Genomic DNA, 17,415 nt, shown 5'->3' with positions numbered 1-17,415 from the left:
GATGTATGGTTGGTAATAGCATCTCTTTGCTTTGTCGGAGAGAATGTTAATATTCCAAAATAAATACTATTTTTCTAAGATACTTTACTTTTAATTTAACATTTTGCCAGGTAACCATGGGAAGTTATCGTGAGCCTTGTGATATTAAGTGACATGTTGCACTGCCAATCAGGAATTACATTTATAATCCCTTTATGGGGATTATACCAAAATCTTTTAGTCTTTTTATAATCTCAGCGGAAACTAAACTTCATAAACTCCCTGGTGCTTTTTGTTCTGCTCTTGCTGTTTAATTAAAGTTAACAATTTTTCATCACTGCAGATCTAAGAAAAACTGAACCCAGACGACTGCGTAGGATTATAGCGCTGATAGAAGGCACAAATAAGAGGAAGACAGGAAACAATGTAAGTCCGAGTTCAGTGGTGACAATTTCTATTGAATCCCCTGGGGTGGTGTCTAGCTCTGCAGCATACCCTTTTTACATTAGTTTGTTCAATCGATTCACCGAAAGGAGTATCCTACGCCATTCCACCTCTTCTTTTTCTTTTTTTCAATCTGCTTTGATGTTTGAAACATGTGTGACAGACAGAATCAAGCTGCTTATGATAACCGAATACCTCAAGCCAAGTAATAAATTTAATTGACTGTACTATAATGCACTGAAGTTATGAGTAGTCAACTTAGCCAAGCTGTTAACTTGTTCAACTGAGTTAATGAAGCTTTGCAACAGTGACAGTCTTCCTCTGCAGAGAGCCAATGCAAACAGTACAGTGGAAGGTATTACCGAGCAAAGTGATAGAGTAAAATATTAAAGTGACGGTATTCACCGCAAGCCACATTTACCCCCTTGATGATTGTGGTTTCATTGTTTAACCTTTTTTTTTTTTTTACTGAGTTAATGGTGTTTGTGGGATGTTTAGTGTTTTAGTTTAGTGTTTTATTTGCTATCTTATCATTTCTATAAAAGATTTTGCATTCTGTGGCTGCTACTCAGGTACCATCAACTGCCTAAAGGGAAAATATCCCTACAAGATAAAAAAAAAAGGCAATATATGTGGAAATATTAAATGTAGCTGCTGATTCAGTGTTTAGGTGACAGGTATATGTAACCCTTTCGCTACTGATCACATTCCAACATCAATATCCGTATTTATGCAGTACACTCTGGGGCACATGTATTAAGCCTGGAGTAGAGATAAAGTAGTCATAAAGCAGTGATAAGTGCAAGGTTCTATCGCACCAGCCAATCAGCTCCTAACTGTCAATTTTTCAAATCCGTAATGATTGGCTGGTGCGTTTATCACCTTGCACTTATCACTGCTTTATTACTTCTTTATCCCTTCTCCAGGCTTAATATATTTGCCTACGGGCGTCTTAACAGAGGAGGAGGCCCGTGTCCAACCTCCTCCGTCGGGGCCCCCTCCTCTGCAGCTGGCGCCCATCAGCGTAATAGAGTTTGAGCACTAGAGGTTGCACAGACGCTATTGAGCATGCGCAAATCTCCAGGGAAATGGTGCGGTGGCCATTTTCACAGAGATTTTCTTACTGCACATGCACAAACCTTCCGGAAAAATGGGCACAGTGCCATTTACCGGAGATTTGAGGAGAGATGCTGCTGCCGGCGAGTGACTCCGGAAATGTGAGTACTTAAAAAATGGATGCAGGGTGTGAACCCTGGGGGCCTTTGTGTACCGCACACACTGCACTCATTATAAATACGCCACTGCATCTGTCCCAGCTCGTCACCGAGTCCGCAAGGGGCTTCGTTGCCCTCACACCACCCCCAACCCCCTGCCGTCATTCTAAACCCTGGGATCCCAGCGTCGGTATGGTGACTGGCGTCATCCCAAATGCTGGTCACCCATACCCAACCCATTTGAACACCCTGTGTGTATGGAGGAGATAGAGCACTTTCACTTTTTACTAACAGCTTTCTAAGGGGGAGATTCAAATGTTTGAAAAGTCGGTTGGTTGGGTGTCTGTTTTTCCTATCTATTAGATAGGAAAAAATAGACTCCCAACTGACTTTTCAAACATTTGAATTTCCCCCTAAGAGTGCTTGCTCTTGGAATACATCTTAGTGGTAGCAAACCTTTGTGTGTAACAATGTGAGTGTGATAGATTTCTGAGGTGTTTTAGTAATTTTTTGACAGACCAGGTGGTTTTGTGCTGATTAACTCCCACTTCTTACACATGGTCAGAAGGGTCTTTTTTTTTTATACAGTACATTATGTGACAATATGTTGAAGGGTCAGGTCATAGATTACACGGAGAGAGGAAAGAAGATCATACATATCAAGAGATTGGAGGTTACATATGTGACATGTGCTGTGCCTACTTTCACCTTGTTGCTTATGCTCCTGTACCTTTGCTCCATGGTCATGATAAGGTGGGACGAGCTATCCAATCATTTAGATTACGTTGGAAATTATGTAGGAAATTGCAAGACTGTAATTTGCTCTTTGTTTATACTCCCCCCTCCCCCCACCCCACCCTAATTCTTCTCATGCAAAATGTTCAAACATCGCTATCACTTGTAATGGTGTATAATATATTCATTTAATTTTATAGTCAAGCTAAAGAAATAAAGACACTTCTCCCATGTTATGCTATGGTCTAAGGCAGGCTTTTTCAACCAGTGTGCCGCGGCACACTGATCAGTTGCAAGGTGTGCCGCGGAGCCAGAGCAGCTTCCTGCACCTTCAGAGTGAACTGTTGACCCTGGCTCTTCTTAGAGGATCAGTCGTGCTCCGGCCGTGAAGTATGCCTTGAAGACGAGGCGGTGTGATATCATAGGTCACGGACGCTGCGTCTCACCAGCCAGCCCACCCGCCTGAATACACATCTTCCAGTTCCTGCCAGCATACACAGCTTTCCTTGCCCACCCACACCCACACCTGCCTGACCGCCCGCTGCTCAGTATTCGCAGCACTCCACTATGAAAACCCCCGCCACTGAGAGACAGGGAGGAGGACAGCTGACCGGTAGGGGCTAATATCTGTTATTTTTTTCTCTCCTGTGTGGAACAATAGGATTTATGTGGGTAAAATAAGGATTAATGGGGGGAACAATGTGAATACTTCATGTGGGGAGCAATAGGATTTATGTAGGGAGCAATATGATTTATGTGGGGAGCAATGTGATTGTTTTTTTTCTGTGTAGGCCACTGTATGTGTGGATTTATTTTTACTATGAGGGCCAATGTGTGTGTTTTTTTCTGTGGGGAACTGATGGTGTGCCTTGGCAATTTTAAAATATTGTTCGGTGTGCCGCGAGTAAAAAAAAGGTTGAAAATCACTAGTCTAAGGCAAGGGAAGGCAAACTGTAGCACTCCAGATGCTGTGCAAATCCCAGCATGTCCTGACACATATGCCGTTAGGTTGTTCTAAAACTATGGCAGGACCATGCTGTGATGTGTAGTTCCACAGCAGCTGGCCCTTGGCCTGAGGAATTCTAGTATGGCAGAACCATGTTTTCCATGGAAATTATTCCTCATAAATGACCTTTACCCATGTGACAAGTCCTCTAGTTTTTAAGCAGATGCTTCGAATGGTAGCAAATAAGTCCCACACTAGGGAAGCTTAGTGACCACAGAGAATAACTTGCTCATCAGGATATTTAATCAGCATGTTACTCAATCTGGCTAGCATATACACAGCCCTGCAGTATGATATCCCATTACTCTATTATGTCAGCACTTTTGAGAGCATGGAGCTTCAGTCTGGTGGGGCCGGAACAAAGTGCTGATTGGCAAGATAATTGCATTGACTCACTGACATGCTATCTTTCTGTTTCTTTATTGGGCATATCGGGGGTAAGGAGGCTTCAGGTGCAGGCTCCGAATAGCTGTTTGACCATACCTGTAAACATGCTTGTCCATTTACTCCTCTTCACTAACACTGAAATAGGACATCCTACTTAGTGCTGAAGAATGGGTAAATGTCAGTATTTCTAATCAGTGGGCATCACATCCCTGATCGGATCTTAGCTACAGGTGACTGAAGGGCAGGTAATACAGAGGGGATCAGTATGAAATACCTACATTCAAAATCCCGATGGTTAAAATACCGACACCAATTGACTGATGGTCAAAATACAGACAAGGTCAAAATTCCGACATTTAAAATGTTGGCACGGTCAAAATACCGACATTTAAAATGTCGACAGGTCAAAAAAGTTGACACGTGTTTGACATCATTTTTTGTTGTGTATGTCCACATAGGTCAACATGGACACCGTATAAGTGTACCGCGTCTCCTCGCATGTCTCGCTGCGCTCGCAATGTTTCGGGCATGGTGCGTCACTGTTATATTCCCCCTCCATGTCCACTGGTATTGTAAAGTATGAACAAGTCTGTTTCGATGAAAAAAAATCGACTTTTTGAACTGTCAACATTTTAAGTGTCGGTATTTTGACCATCGGTCAATGGTTGTCGGTATTTTGACAGACGGGATTTTGATTGTAGGTAAGTTGACTGCATCCCATACAGAGCATATGAGAATATCCTAACATACAGTACACAGAGCTGAAGACAGAATACGGAACATTAATTCAGTTGCTGGACAAGCTTTTCGCTATTGCTTGGGCAGCCTGCAATGATGATGGCGAGTTTCTGTTCTACGTGCGCTCCTAAAAACCTGCCACAGATTTGCTGACTAGATTATAGGCACGCTATTAATGCTGCGTAGTTTTATGACGTGATACATTGAGATGACAAGTGTTCTATTGATATTAAAGTAAAATTGAAAATTAAAAATAAAAAGGACTAATAAGATTTATCTGCTTTACCTATATCAATAAAAAAAAAATCTACACAGAATTTGTTTCTCAAAGTTCATGCTTGGCCAACATAACGGAGGGTGAAGTAAGGTCACAAGAGCGCTTTTTACTGACAAGCCGGGCAGCAGAGTTTTGTCTTTCGAGTAGAGTCATTGTTTTTTTCTTCTTTCGAGGCAGACAGCACAGTGTGTTTCTTACGTTACTTCACGGGATGTTTTGCAGCCCTCAGTAGGCAGCAGATTGATGTGGTTTATGACATCAGCTCAGTATGTCCCAGTGTCCACACAAGAAAGATGTGTTTGCTGCCCTATCCTATAAGAACAAGTCATGTAGTGCTTTCCATTTACATTGTGTTCAGACATGACAGACAATTTCTGTGTCATGTGTTTAATGTTCTACAAGATTCACTATATCATATACTGTAGAATCTATTAGAGTTTGTGGTTATATATGTAAATAATACTTCTTATCATTTACTTTATGTTGGTTTGCAGTCTGTAGTAACTAAAAAACAATAAATTATGATGGATATTTATCTTAGTTTTACATTAACCACTAAAATATGGGAAGGATAATTTGATTCAATGTTGCTGACACAGTATATAAAACACATATATGGTAAGCTAGGAGCCGCAGGTGTTAAATAGGGCAGGGTGGTCCAAGCTTCACCCCGCTCTGGCTCCTAAGCTTAATAGTGGGTCGATATCCCCGGATGGATGACAATACTTGTATAATTTTGTTCAAACAAAGCTGAAACGTACCGGTGAGGTAGCTGAGGAGCCGCAGGTGTTTATGAAAAGCAGGGTGGGCCAGACTTCACCCTGCTCTGGCTCCCAAGTTTACCACAGGTCGATGTCAGATGGATGAGTAATCAGAGTTCCTTCTTTGGTCCAGTAGCCGAAGATCTTCGGCTCCTAGCTTACCATATTTGTACGCTTTTAGTTGTTTTATGTAATTGTGTATTAAATTATGTGTTCATTTTATTATTACACTGTACGTTATCAGTTTTCTAAATCACACCCACACAGTTACCAGTATTATAAGGTGACCATTGTTTTGGCCCTGTCATAAGTCCACAGAAAGGATAGGCGCCCAAGGTACACCACCATCCCTTGACATTAGTATATAAAACATGTTTATTTGTTTAGGTTTATGACCTTTAAGTTATTTCATTAATCAGGTTTCTACTGATAGAAAATGTATTTCCCACTGTTGTACAATGACTTGACTTTAGAAAGGGTAAAAGGTCAGGAAATACTGTTAAAGCCCCCATCCACTAGTCCGATTTGGGCACTTTTTTTTCAGATTTTCGACGCATCTGACCGAAAAATCTGAAGAAAAGTGTCACATCGGATGGCTCTGCCGATCCGATGCACAGTCCTGTGTCAGATATGTCTGAACTACAGATCTTTGTGGCCAGGGTCGAACTGGCCCACAGGGGAACAGGGGAAACCACCGGTGGGCCCCACTGCCTGTGGGCCCTCCTCCTCCTCTAGGGATCAGGTTCCAGACTCTGTCCTAGTGCACTTTCATTATGCATTATATGTATGTTACATTATACTTCACAAGAATATGGTTATTATATATTTACCAAGGGGTACAGAACATGTACTCTGTAATAGTTATCCAAACCTCTGTGGTGGCTGGTCACGCCCCAGTGCAGCCTGGCCACACCCTTAAGCATGGGCCCCTACAACAGCATCCCCCCTTCATGCCCCAGTCCGACACTGTTTGTGGCTGCTCCAACTATTTATCTGAATCAGAAAAAATCAGGTGTGCAACGGAGTGTTTTTTTCCCCCTTCGTATGTATCTGATCAGATTCATCTGAAGCATCACTTGACTGGCATCTCCCTGGCCACTCCCACCCACCACAGGACGCGGCGGCAGCAGCAGCATCAGATCAATCACATGTAGCATGTGTGCATCAGATATATCTGATGCGAACTGGCACATGATAAATCGCATCAGATATATCTGAAGTAAATGTAGTGAAAATTAAAGCCAGGGTCCGATCCGATTCCCGGGATGCTCCCGGGAGAGTTCAAGAGAAATCTGATGTGATCTGCAGTTCAGACAAGTCTGAGTAGTGGATGGTCACCATTAACTGATTTCTCTCACCCCTGATTTCCATATTCCATATAAAATCTATAACGTATGTTTGCAGGAAAACAATACAAAATATTTTTTTTTATTGCGTTCATTTTGTAAAAATCTTTATAAATAATGTACCTGCTGTGAGGAGATCAGGATCGGGTTGCCCTTTCCTGGGGTAGATGGGCACATCAAAACACACAGCAACCAGGAAAACAGCACACCAATCCAGGGTTTTAGTGGAATCTAGCCATGACTAGTTTTATTGTGCAGTACAAAAACAAAGCAGAAATAATTCGTAGCCCATATGGGCATTAACAAAACACCATAGATTCCCTCTCTCAAAGTGATAGGACCTAATGCCCCTACTACAAACACAGGCAAATGCACAGTTCTTACAATCAGTAAATCACATTGTCTTATAACAGGCCTGCTGCCTGTTTCCCCAGGCAGTGAGACCCTGAGCCAAGCCCTGACACATCTTACATCAGCCTCTTACAGGTGCAGGCCCTAATTAGCCTGCTCTTAGGCTGAAGGCTTAAAACCCAAAATGGGCTTTATCGGTGGAGCCCTCACTTCTCTCTCACACCCAGGACCCCTTATCCGGGTTTAATAAAAGTCCAAACTCTAATCACTCTGTTTAGCAGAAACAGACATTTCCTGGGGGTTTAAAATATATCGGCCAGACACCTGGGACAAACATATCTCCCATTTATCACTTTACCAGTGCCCCTATCACACAGTTTAATGACACTATATTATGTCTTGAGGTTTGTTTAATGTAAATCTGTATTTTACATGTTGAACACATGAAAGCTGTCACCAATTGGAGGAAACACTAAACCACAAAATTAAAATGTTAAAATATGAGCTATGAAGTTAAACTACACTTGACAATCCACTTAAGCTGTGTTATATGTAAAGTATTACCGCCCCACTCCACTGCAGACAGCTAAAGCCCTTCCTACTTATTCAGGACAGTGACCTTTTGGTATCTGATACAGATTGAGAAGCTGAGCCTGCAGTTATTTGAGCTGCTGTGTGTCTATGTCAGTGGTGCAAGTAGAAAAATGTGTTATAGGTGCTGTGTGTGTGCGCCGAAGGTGCGTGCGCCAAAATATTGGTGTGACCACATGCCACATGGGGCGTGACCAATGAAAATGGGGGCGTGATACACACATGGGGGGGCCTGTTACAAATATGACCCCAATAGTGCCAGATACACATATGCCCCCACAGTGCCAGATATGCCCCCACCATGTCAGATATGCTCCTACAGTGCCAGATGCACAAATGCCCCACGGTACCAGATGCACAAATGCCCCACGTGCCAGATGCACAAATGCCCCACGGTGCCAGATGCACAAATGCCCCATGGTGCCAGATACACAAATGCCCCCAGTAGTGCCATATATGCCACCACAGTGCCAGATACACATTATCCCACAGTGTCAAATACACATTGCCCCAGAGTGCCAGATACACATTATCCCAGAGTGCCAGATACACATATGCCGTCACAGTGACATATATGCCCCCCCGCCAGATACACACATGCCAGATATGCCCCCACAGTGCCAGATATGCCCTACAGTGCCAGATATGCCCCCACTTTGCCAGATACACATGCCCCCACAGTGCCAGATATGCCCCCAGAGTGCCAGATATGCCCCAGCAGTGCAACTCCACGTTGTTGCTGCTGCCTGGGGCTGACACTGTCTTCTGCTGCTGCTAGGGAGAGGAGAGCGCAGCACGCGCCCCTCCTGCCCCTCTCCTGCCCTCAGTCCGGTCTCTGAGTCCTCCTGTGGCGGCATCCTGTATATGAGATCTGGCGCCGGTCCACGAGCCAATCAGGGCTCACGGTCCAGCAGTGGTGGCTCCTGATTAGCTGCCGGTCTACAAGCTCTGATTGGCTCTCGAACCAGCGTTTCAGTGCACACCTCCGCCGCTGGATTCAGGGGACTCAGGCAGGAGAGGAGAGGCGCATGCTGTGCTCTCCTCTCTCCAAGACCCTGTGTCTGCAAGGTGGCGTAGCGGCATACCGGCTGGGAATTTCTTACCGGTACGGTAAGAGTAAGTTTGTAAGTCCGTCATTGACTGTTCACTTAGAAAATCCTAATATGGCTGCTGCAGAGGAGTGACAACATGATGGAAATATTTTAGTATAAACACTTCAATTTCATTGGTATCATAGAAATAGGTAGATTATACTAAGTACTGTGTTTTTTTTGTTTTGTTTCCAGGTCTAGGAGCATATTCATTATGGAGAAATTGTACAATGAGAATTTTTAGTTTTAAATTCTCATTGCATTCTCTTAGATTTTTTTCATTATACATCATGGCCTCTCTTAAAATGATCACTCCTGGACCCCAATCCTCCCCTGCTGGAACCTTATTGATGCTGCCCCGTGGCCGACTGCTGATTGCTGCGGCTAACCACCACAGCACCAGAGGTCCGCTGTAACCGCACCCCCCCCCTCCTCCACTACCTTATTGCCGCGGCCCCCCAGCACCAAAGGCCCGCAAAGTACACTCATGGCCGCTCTGACTCTCTGACACCGCCTCTGTCTAGGTGTCCTCAGCATTTCAGTGCTGGAGCAGTAGGGTCAGGGGCACAGATCCCTAATCTAGGCAGCTGCTGTCTGTAATAAATGGGGCCAGCTCCTCCTCTGGGACCAGCCACCAATGAGCTGAGCTCATTTACAGACTGGCCCCAGCCTTGTCTTTTCTATGGCACTCGTCTCCTCCCAGCCAGAATCCACCCAGCCCCCTGCGATTTCCACCCTTTTGGAAAACAGTTAAGTGCTGTTGGTGGGGTGGGATAAGCGTGGTATATGGAAAAAGAAGAAAAATATGTGTCAGTGTGGCATACATTTGTGTGTGTCTGTGGGGGCTCTGCTGTTTTATTATTAGTGTGTGTGTGTGTGTGTGTGTGTGTGTGTGTGTGTGTGTGTGTGTGTGTGTGTGTGTGTGTGTCTGTAAGTATGTGAGTGTGTGTTTGTGTGGTCTAAGGGGGTAATTCAGAGATGATGGTAGATGTGCTGAATTTAGCACATCTACGATCAGTTACTCTAACATGCGGGGGACGCCCAGCTCAGGGCTAGTCTGCCCCACACGTGCGGCCCTACCCTTCCCCCACCCCACCCCCCATGCAAAGGGAGCAAAAGTGTGACGTCACGCAGCCACCACGGCCCAGCCCCGCAATGGTCCGGACCCGCCTCCGTTGTCCGGGCCGCGCCCTGCCAACGGTGTTCTAACGCTGTTGGCACTCCCCCTCCCGCCCTACGACCGCCTCTGCTTGTCAATCAGGCAGAGGCGACCACAGCCCAAAGGTGCTGCTAGCACAGCCACTGCGCGTGCGCACTCCTGCAAGGGCTTCAGACTGTGAGCGCTGCCACTGCAGTGATCCAGTTTGAATTAGGCCCTAAGTGTGTTTCTTAGTGTGTGTTTGTGTGTGGACTAAGTGTATCTATGTGAGTGTGTGTGTGGACTAAGTGTGTCTCTGGCTGTGTGTGTAAAAATATGTTTCAGTATGGCAATCATTTGTGTATTTGTGTGTGTGTATGTGAAGCCTGTTTTTTTTTCTTTATTATATTTGTGTGGACTAGTGTGTTTGTATGTGTGTGTGGAGAAATATGTTTGTATATCAGTGTGGCATACATTTGTATGTTTGTGTGCGTGGGGGTGGGTGGTTTTTTTTTTATTATGTGTGTGTGTGTGTTTGTGTGTGTGTGTGTGTGTGTCTGTGCGATAAATATATGTGCATGTATGTGTGTGTGGGGGGTTTGTTGTTTTGTTCTTTATTAAATGTGTGTGTGTGTATCTGTGTCAGTACAACATCCTTTTTTGAATGGAGTGTCCTTGGATTTGTGATTATGTAGATATAAATATATATCTCAGAGGTTCCCAAACGTCCTCAATGCACCCCAACGGCCCAGGTTTTAAATTTATCCATGCTTGGCCACAGGTGACTTAATTAGCACCTCAGTCAATTTGTTTTAACTATCTGTGCTGAGCCATGGAGATACCTAAATCCTGGACTGTTGGGGTGTCTTGAGGACCGCGTTTGGGAACCTCTGATATATCTGATTTTGAATACTTTTTCATTTATTCTGTAATATACTTTTTCCTGTATTGTTTCTTTATAGTAACTGGGGACAGGATGCATCAAAGGTAAAAATTTGTCCAGACCATTTCGAAGGTTTGGCAGCATTTGTCCTGTACACTAAGTTCCAGAATGCGATACATTCCAGAGCTTGGACCCAGTAAGCAACACCATCTGTGGATGGCATTGCCTAATATACAATGTTCTCTGAGAGGGATCCAATCAGATCCTACCCAGTGTCCCCTGCAGCACGTGCGTCATCCGAAACATGTGCAGAAAGACTTCCGGGTCATAAACTCTTAAACTCATAAGCTCTTATCATTAGAGCTGTCCTTTGTGATTTCTTTTCAAGCCTGTAGCGTTACTAAATGCTGCTGTGCTTGCAAAGAGTGGCGGGATGCATGACATGCAAAATGCGATGTTTGATGCATCCCGCACTGGGTGTTTTGGTCATTTGTTTTTTTGCCTAACATTTTCATTGTTCTTCTTTTGTTAAGGACTGGGCTAATTAATCATATTTACTAATATATATTTTATATTTATAGTCACCATAGGCGGTATTAGTGACTCTCTGCTGTTTTCGTAATGTTGCAGATTGCCTAGAAACAATCTAATAGGTTTTTAGATCTATGACAGAGCACACTTATTGATGGTGCTTCTGTCATAGAAATGACTTACCGCTTCTGTCCTATTAAGCATTTTGTAGGGTTATTCAGGTTGCATCGCTAAGCGATGCGTCCGCAATAACCCCGTCCTGCATGTACGTGGCCGCTGAATGCATTTGTGTTGCGGCGGGACAGGCGGCGGCGAGGGAGCATTGCTGGGGTGGCATGGGGAAATCCGTACTGATTAACCCCCTTAGAGTAGTTATTTTTGTGGATTGATTAGTGTTTTCCACGGTTTACATTTTAACCGGGTCCCTCAACGTCACTTTTGGCACCATGGAACATCTTGTCCGCACTTCTGGGGATGCAGAGTTAAGTGTTCCACTTGCCAGTTTGTAATAGGCGGCACGCGGTGGTAGCTGAGGCACAGGGGCATTCCTCTATGCAATAACTGAGAGTATCATTCCTGAGGTGGCAGTTTGACAAACTCTCCGCATTAGGTAGCACTCAGAATAGGGGAAAACATAGCAAAAAGAACAATGTTTTCAGATGCATATATTTTCCTGTGAGTTTATTTTGAGTGTCCCCCGTCGCTTGGTCCCACAACTCTCTCCATACCCACATTAAGCAAACCACATCTCAAGCAAAGTGACGACCATTTTTGCATTGCATGTGCTGGTAAAAAAAAGTAGGGCCGCTTGCTTGTGTGTGCCCTCCAGGCTAAAAGTTGCCAGCCAGCCCCTGACCTGTACCCCCTGAGGATATGAAACATTTAAACTGGTGGTATAAAGCAAGCAACCCACACAGTTTCATACCCTTTCATTTTTACTAGTACAGTGTGTGTTCAGTACGTGTTCTGTTTCAACAATAACAAAGAACCACTAGCAATGTGTCATGTTTACTGCTTATTACAGTGGAAGTGTATATTTTAGCATTTTTTTAAATGTAAATAAAATTATTGTCATTTTAATTTTGGAATGAAGCAAGGTTGCTTACCCTCCAAGATTATGTGGGAGACTAGGATCAATGCAAGGTCTCCCACAGCCTCAGGAGGGTAATCGTTAATCTCACATTACAGTACATTATTCCTTTTCAAATCTGGAGTTGACAGAGAGGGTGAAGTCCTACATGCGGCACATTCTTTCCCTGCTGTACATAGCGAGATTAAGGGGGGAATGCAGGGCATACTTTACCCTGTGCCCCCCTCTGTCAAGGGGCCCCCTAGCCAGAGCACACTGACATCACTAACTCTCCCTCTTGTACAGCAGCAGAACCAGGCTGCTAGAATGTGAGCATTCACATCAGGTTTCAAGAGATACCGACAGAGCTTCCTGACCAGAAGAGATATAGCAGAGGGGGGAGAGAGCTGTAAGTGACCTAGGGATCCCAGCTTCTCCTCCTGCCTGGGTGTCAGGGACCTGTATACCCTGTGTATCTAAAGCAGGGCCGAAACTAGGGGGGGGGCTAGGGGGGCAGGCGACCGGGGCGCCGGATTGGAGGGGGCGCCGAGACCCCCTAACACCCGCCGCGGCACTTTTAGACTTTGAAACCCCCTTCTCCCGAGTGCCCAGCTCGGGGGGCGGGGTTTCGCGGAATGACGCGATTGCGTCGTGACGTCACGGCGCAAACGCGTCATTCCCGAAACCCCGCCGGAGGACGGAGAAGGGGGAGCCGCGCAGACGAGGAGGGAGAGGCGGCTGAAGAGCGGCGAGAACCGCTTCAAATGTAAGTCAGCCCCTCTCCCTTCCTCTCTCTCTCTCTCTCTCTCTCTCTCTCTCTCCCTCCACCACCTGCCGCAATGTGTAAAATGGGGACCTGTGCCTGCTGTTTCAGATGTATTACACAAACACCTGCCGCAATCTGTAAAATGGGGACACTTTTTCCTGCCGCAATGTGTAAAATGGGGACACTTTCTCCTGCCGCAGTGTGTAAAATGGGGACACTTGCCAGCGTACTGTGTAAAATGGGGACCTGTGCCTGCCGCAATGTGTAAAATGGGGACCTGTGCCTGCTGTTTCAGATGTATTACACAAACACCTGCCGCAATCTGTAAAATGGGGACACTTTTTCCTGCCGCAATGTGTAAAATGGGGACACTTTTTCCTGCCGCAGTGTGTAAAATGGGGACACTTGCCAGCGTACTGTGTAAAATGGGGACCTGTGCCTGCCGCAATGTGTAAACTGGGGACACTTTTTCCTGCCGCAATGTGTAAAATGGGGACACTTTTTCCTGCCGCAATGTGTAAAATAGGGACACTTTTTCCTGCCGCAGTGTGTAAAATGGGGACACTTGCCAGCGTACTGTGTAAAATGGGGACCTGTGCCTGCCGCAATGTGTAAAATGGGGACACTTTTTCCTGCCGCAATGTGTAAAATGGGGACACTTTTTCCTGCCGCAATGTGTAAAATGAGGTCACCGTCACCTGTCTGCCGCAATGTGTAAAATGGGGTCACCTGTCTGCCGCAATGTGTAAAATGGGGAATGGGGACACTTGCCTGTCGTACTGTGTAAAATGGGGACACTTTTTCCTGGATATGAAATTTATGTTAGAAAAGGCAATTTTTCAGGTAAAAAAGTTCTGAAAGATATATATATATATATATATATATAAATAATATTTTTATTCATTTATTTATTTTAAATTGTTTTTTTTTATTATTATTTTTTTATTTATTGTAAAAGAATTTTATTTCATTTTTTGCGGGGGGGGGGGGGGGGGGGGGGGTCAAATGACTACCTTGCCCCGGGTGACAAAAATCCTAGTTTCGGCCCTGTCTAAAGAGAGTGTTCATGTCTAGAGAGAGAGAGAGACACACACACAGATCATTCTCCCGAGTCCTGTCCCAGTGTGTAAGCAGTACAGAGACTGCTGCTATTGCATTTTTGCAAGATAAATTATAGATTTTATTTTTCTATATGTGTTTTAAGCTTAAATTGTGTTTGTTCCACTACAGTAAAACATTATAAAATAGTTGTTTCTCTATTAGGTTTAGCTATAAACAGTATCCAGGCCTTATTAATCTATTAGTTTAAATCTAATATACACCATTGGTTTATATTTAATATACACAATCTTTCCCAACATGACCCATTCCAGGAGGGACAAAATGCTCTCTTAAGTTATGATTGTAATAATTTTTGTTGAAATACCATTTTTATCAAGAAATAGTTCAACACGTGATGCCAATCATATATTAAAAGGGAAGTCCAGGTAGAGAGCATTTTGTCCCTCCCAGATGGAGCATGTTGAGAGGTATGCACAGTGTAATATACACCCTTACCCTCCACCAGGACCCCCCTGTCCTAAGTGCCCCAGGCCCCCCAAGGCTTATTCCATCCGTCCCTGCTGCTGTAAACTGGCTGAAATTAATTTTAGAAAGTATGCAAATATGGAGTTTTCATTTTTTTTTATATTTACAGAATTAGTTCTTTTTTTAAAATAAATTGTTCCTTCAGGTTGGGATGGTTAGTTTTTAACTTTTCAAATAGTGGATTTTAGGATGGTAGATGTAATCTCCCATAAGGCTTACATCATATGGACCTATTTACTTAATTTTCATTTCACAAAAGGTACAATAAAAAATATTAAAAATGAAGAGGTATGAGCAATTAAAACGTTTAGGAACCACTGCTCTAAGTTAAGGCGTGGAATCCGCATATGTATGCAAGCGTAAGGCTTTTCTGTGTGCATGCTCTGTACCGAGAGGTGGATTTTAAACGAAAAAAACACAGACACAAGTCCAAGTCTACATACGCTCCAATATGTCTAAACAATAGGAGCAAGAAAGAATTATAATTGATAACACCAAAATGAATAGAAAATCTTTAATAGGGCCTGATTCAGAGGCACATGCAGCAGATCTGCACAAATATGCTAATGATGCACCCGCATAGCATATACCGTAGAAGCCCACTGATCCACCACCTTCATACAAAAACCACAAAACCACCATCGTTAGCACATCAGTTGCAACACCGAACTTAGCTGTTCCGAATTGAATTATTGAATTGATGTGTGGATATACTTTATATAAAGATGCAGCTGATCTTACAGCCTTCCCAAACTCTAGTCAGGCCCGGTGACAGGGGGGGGGGGACAAAAGGGACAACAGTAACGGGCCCCGAGGGTCAGAGGGACCCCGAGAGTCATGGACAAAAAATATGGGGCAGCAGCACCAATAAATACGTTTTATAATGCCCAATCCGCCCGCCGTCGGCCAATTAATTAAAAAGCTATTTAATTGTCCGGCCATTCCAACCCCAATGCCTCCCCCACCTCGCCATCCCCGATTACTTGTCACTTGGGGCCTAATTCAGACTTGATCGTAGCCGTGCAATATTTTGCGCGGCTACGATCAGTTACTCAGACATGTCTGACTCTGTCCCGCCGCACAAGTACAAAAGCTTCCCACAGCGGCAATGCTTTTGTACTTGACAAGTAGCTCTCTACCAGCGCAGCTCCTGCGCACTGGCAGGAAGCTACTCATCGCTGTTCGGGTTGCAGCGGCTGCGTGTGACATCATGGTTCGGGCACGCCTGCATTGCCCAGACCGGGCCCCTAAAACGGCAGCCAAACACCGCCGGCCCGCTCCCTCCCGCCCAGCGACCGCCTCTGCCTGTCAATCAGGCAGAGGCGATCACAGGGCTGAGATAGCCGTCGGCTGTCTGGCATGCGCCGGCGCATGCGCATTTCAGACCTGATCAGCTGCTGTGCGGGTCTGGTCCCGTCCCGACGTCATGACGCTGATGCATCGCTCCGCCAGCTCTACCTGGTCTCTTACCACTGCCGCCGCCGAGGAACAGCCCTGCTTCTTACCACTGCCGCCGCCGAGGAACAGTCCTGCATCTTACCGCTGCCGCCGCCGAGGAACAGCCCTGCATGTTACCGCTGACGTCCGATGCTGCCGAGGAACAGCCCTGCATCTTACCACTGCTGCCGCTGAGGAACAGCCCTACATCTTACCACTGCCGTATGCTGCTGCCGAGGAACAGCCCTGCATCTTTCCGCTGCCATGAACAGCCCTGCATCCAGCAAAAATACACAGCAAGTGTATGCAGCAGCAACAGCCCACAGCTCACCACTGTCCCTGCAGACATGAGAGACATGTCCAGGGGTGGATTGGGATGGAAAACCAACCTGGGATATTTATAGAAGCAGCCCAAATGGGGGTGTGCCCTGATGAGGGGATGGGGTCTGTTGAGGGGGCAGGATCCCTCCTCATAGGGCCTGATTAAACCCACTTGCGCCCTTCCTTTTGTCTTTTGCTGCAGTTGTGACAGAGACCAGGGGTGGATTGGGAACTAAAAGTGGCCCTGTCAAATTTTGTAGAAGTGGCCCGACATAGGCAGCACAAGAGGTATAACATACTGTGCAGCCATGGCAGCATCACTGGATGGCAGAGTTGCTGTCTGCAGTGATGGAATAAAAGAATGAATGGGGACAATGCAGTTTACTGAGTGCGGGGAGCTGCCTGTCATGTGGGGGGTGGGGCCACATGATAACCAACAAAACAGACCCAACAGACATGTCAGCCTACCAGTAATCTTCCTGGTGAACTCTATGGCCAATCCACCCCTGGACATGTCGCACCTATAGCTGTGGTGAGTACCTTCCGAGTCCTGGCACCCTCACAACAGTCTAATGATTTTCTAACAAAATGTAAATCACTTGAACTATATGTGTGTTATATACAGTGCCTTGCTAAAGTATTCACCGCCCTTTGCATTTTTCATGTTTTGGTGCCTCACAACCTGGAATTAAAATGGATTGTTTGAAGGTTTGCATCATTTCATTCACAGAACATGCCTGCAACTTTGAAGATGTTTTTTTTT

The 17,415-nt window shown here is 45.1% G+C and overlaps 1 long non-coding RNA gene across 2 annotated transcripts in view; it reads left to right on the top strand.

Moving 5' to 3' along the window:
- LOC134910261 (uncharacterized) overlaps positions 1-17,415 on the top strand; it is a 1,286,324-nt gene that overhangs the window by 841,745 nt on the left and 427,164 nt on the right. For both annotated transcript variants that reach the window (XR_010176155.1, XR_010176156.1), the window contains exon 7: positions 323-405. This is a non-coding gene — a long non-coding RNA (uncharacterized LOC134910261). The remainder of the gene's footprint in view (positions 1-322; positions 406-17,415) is intronic.

This window comes from Pseudophryne corroboree, chromosome 4 (assembly GCF_028390025.1).
Source record: "Pseudophryne corroboree isolate aPseCor3 chromosome 4, aPseCor3.hap2, whole genome shotgun sequence".
NCBI classification, from domain to species: domain Eukaryota; kingdom Metazoa; phylum Chordata; class Amphibia; order Anura; family Myobatrachidae; genus Pseudophryne; species Pseudophryne corroboree.
Note: the sequence above shows the minus strand (reverse complement) of the source record. Positions and strands in the feature narration are given on the sequence as shown.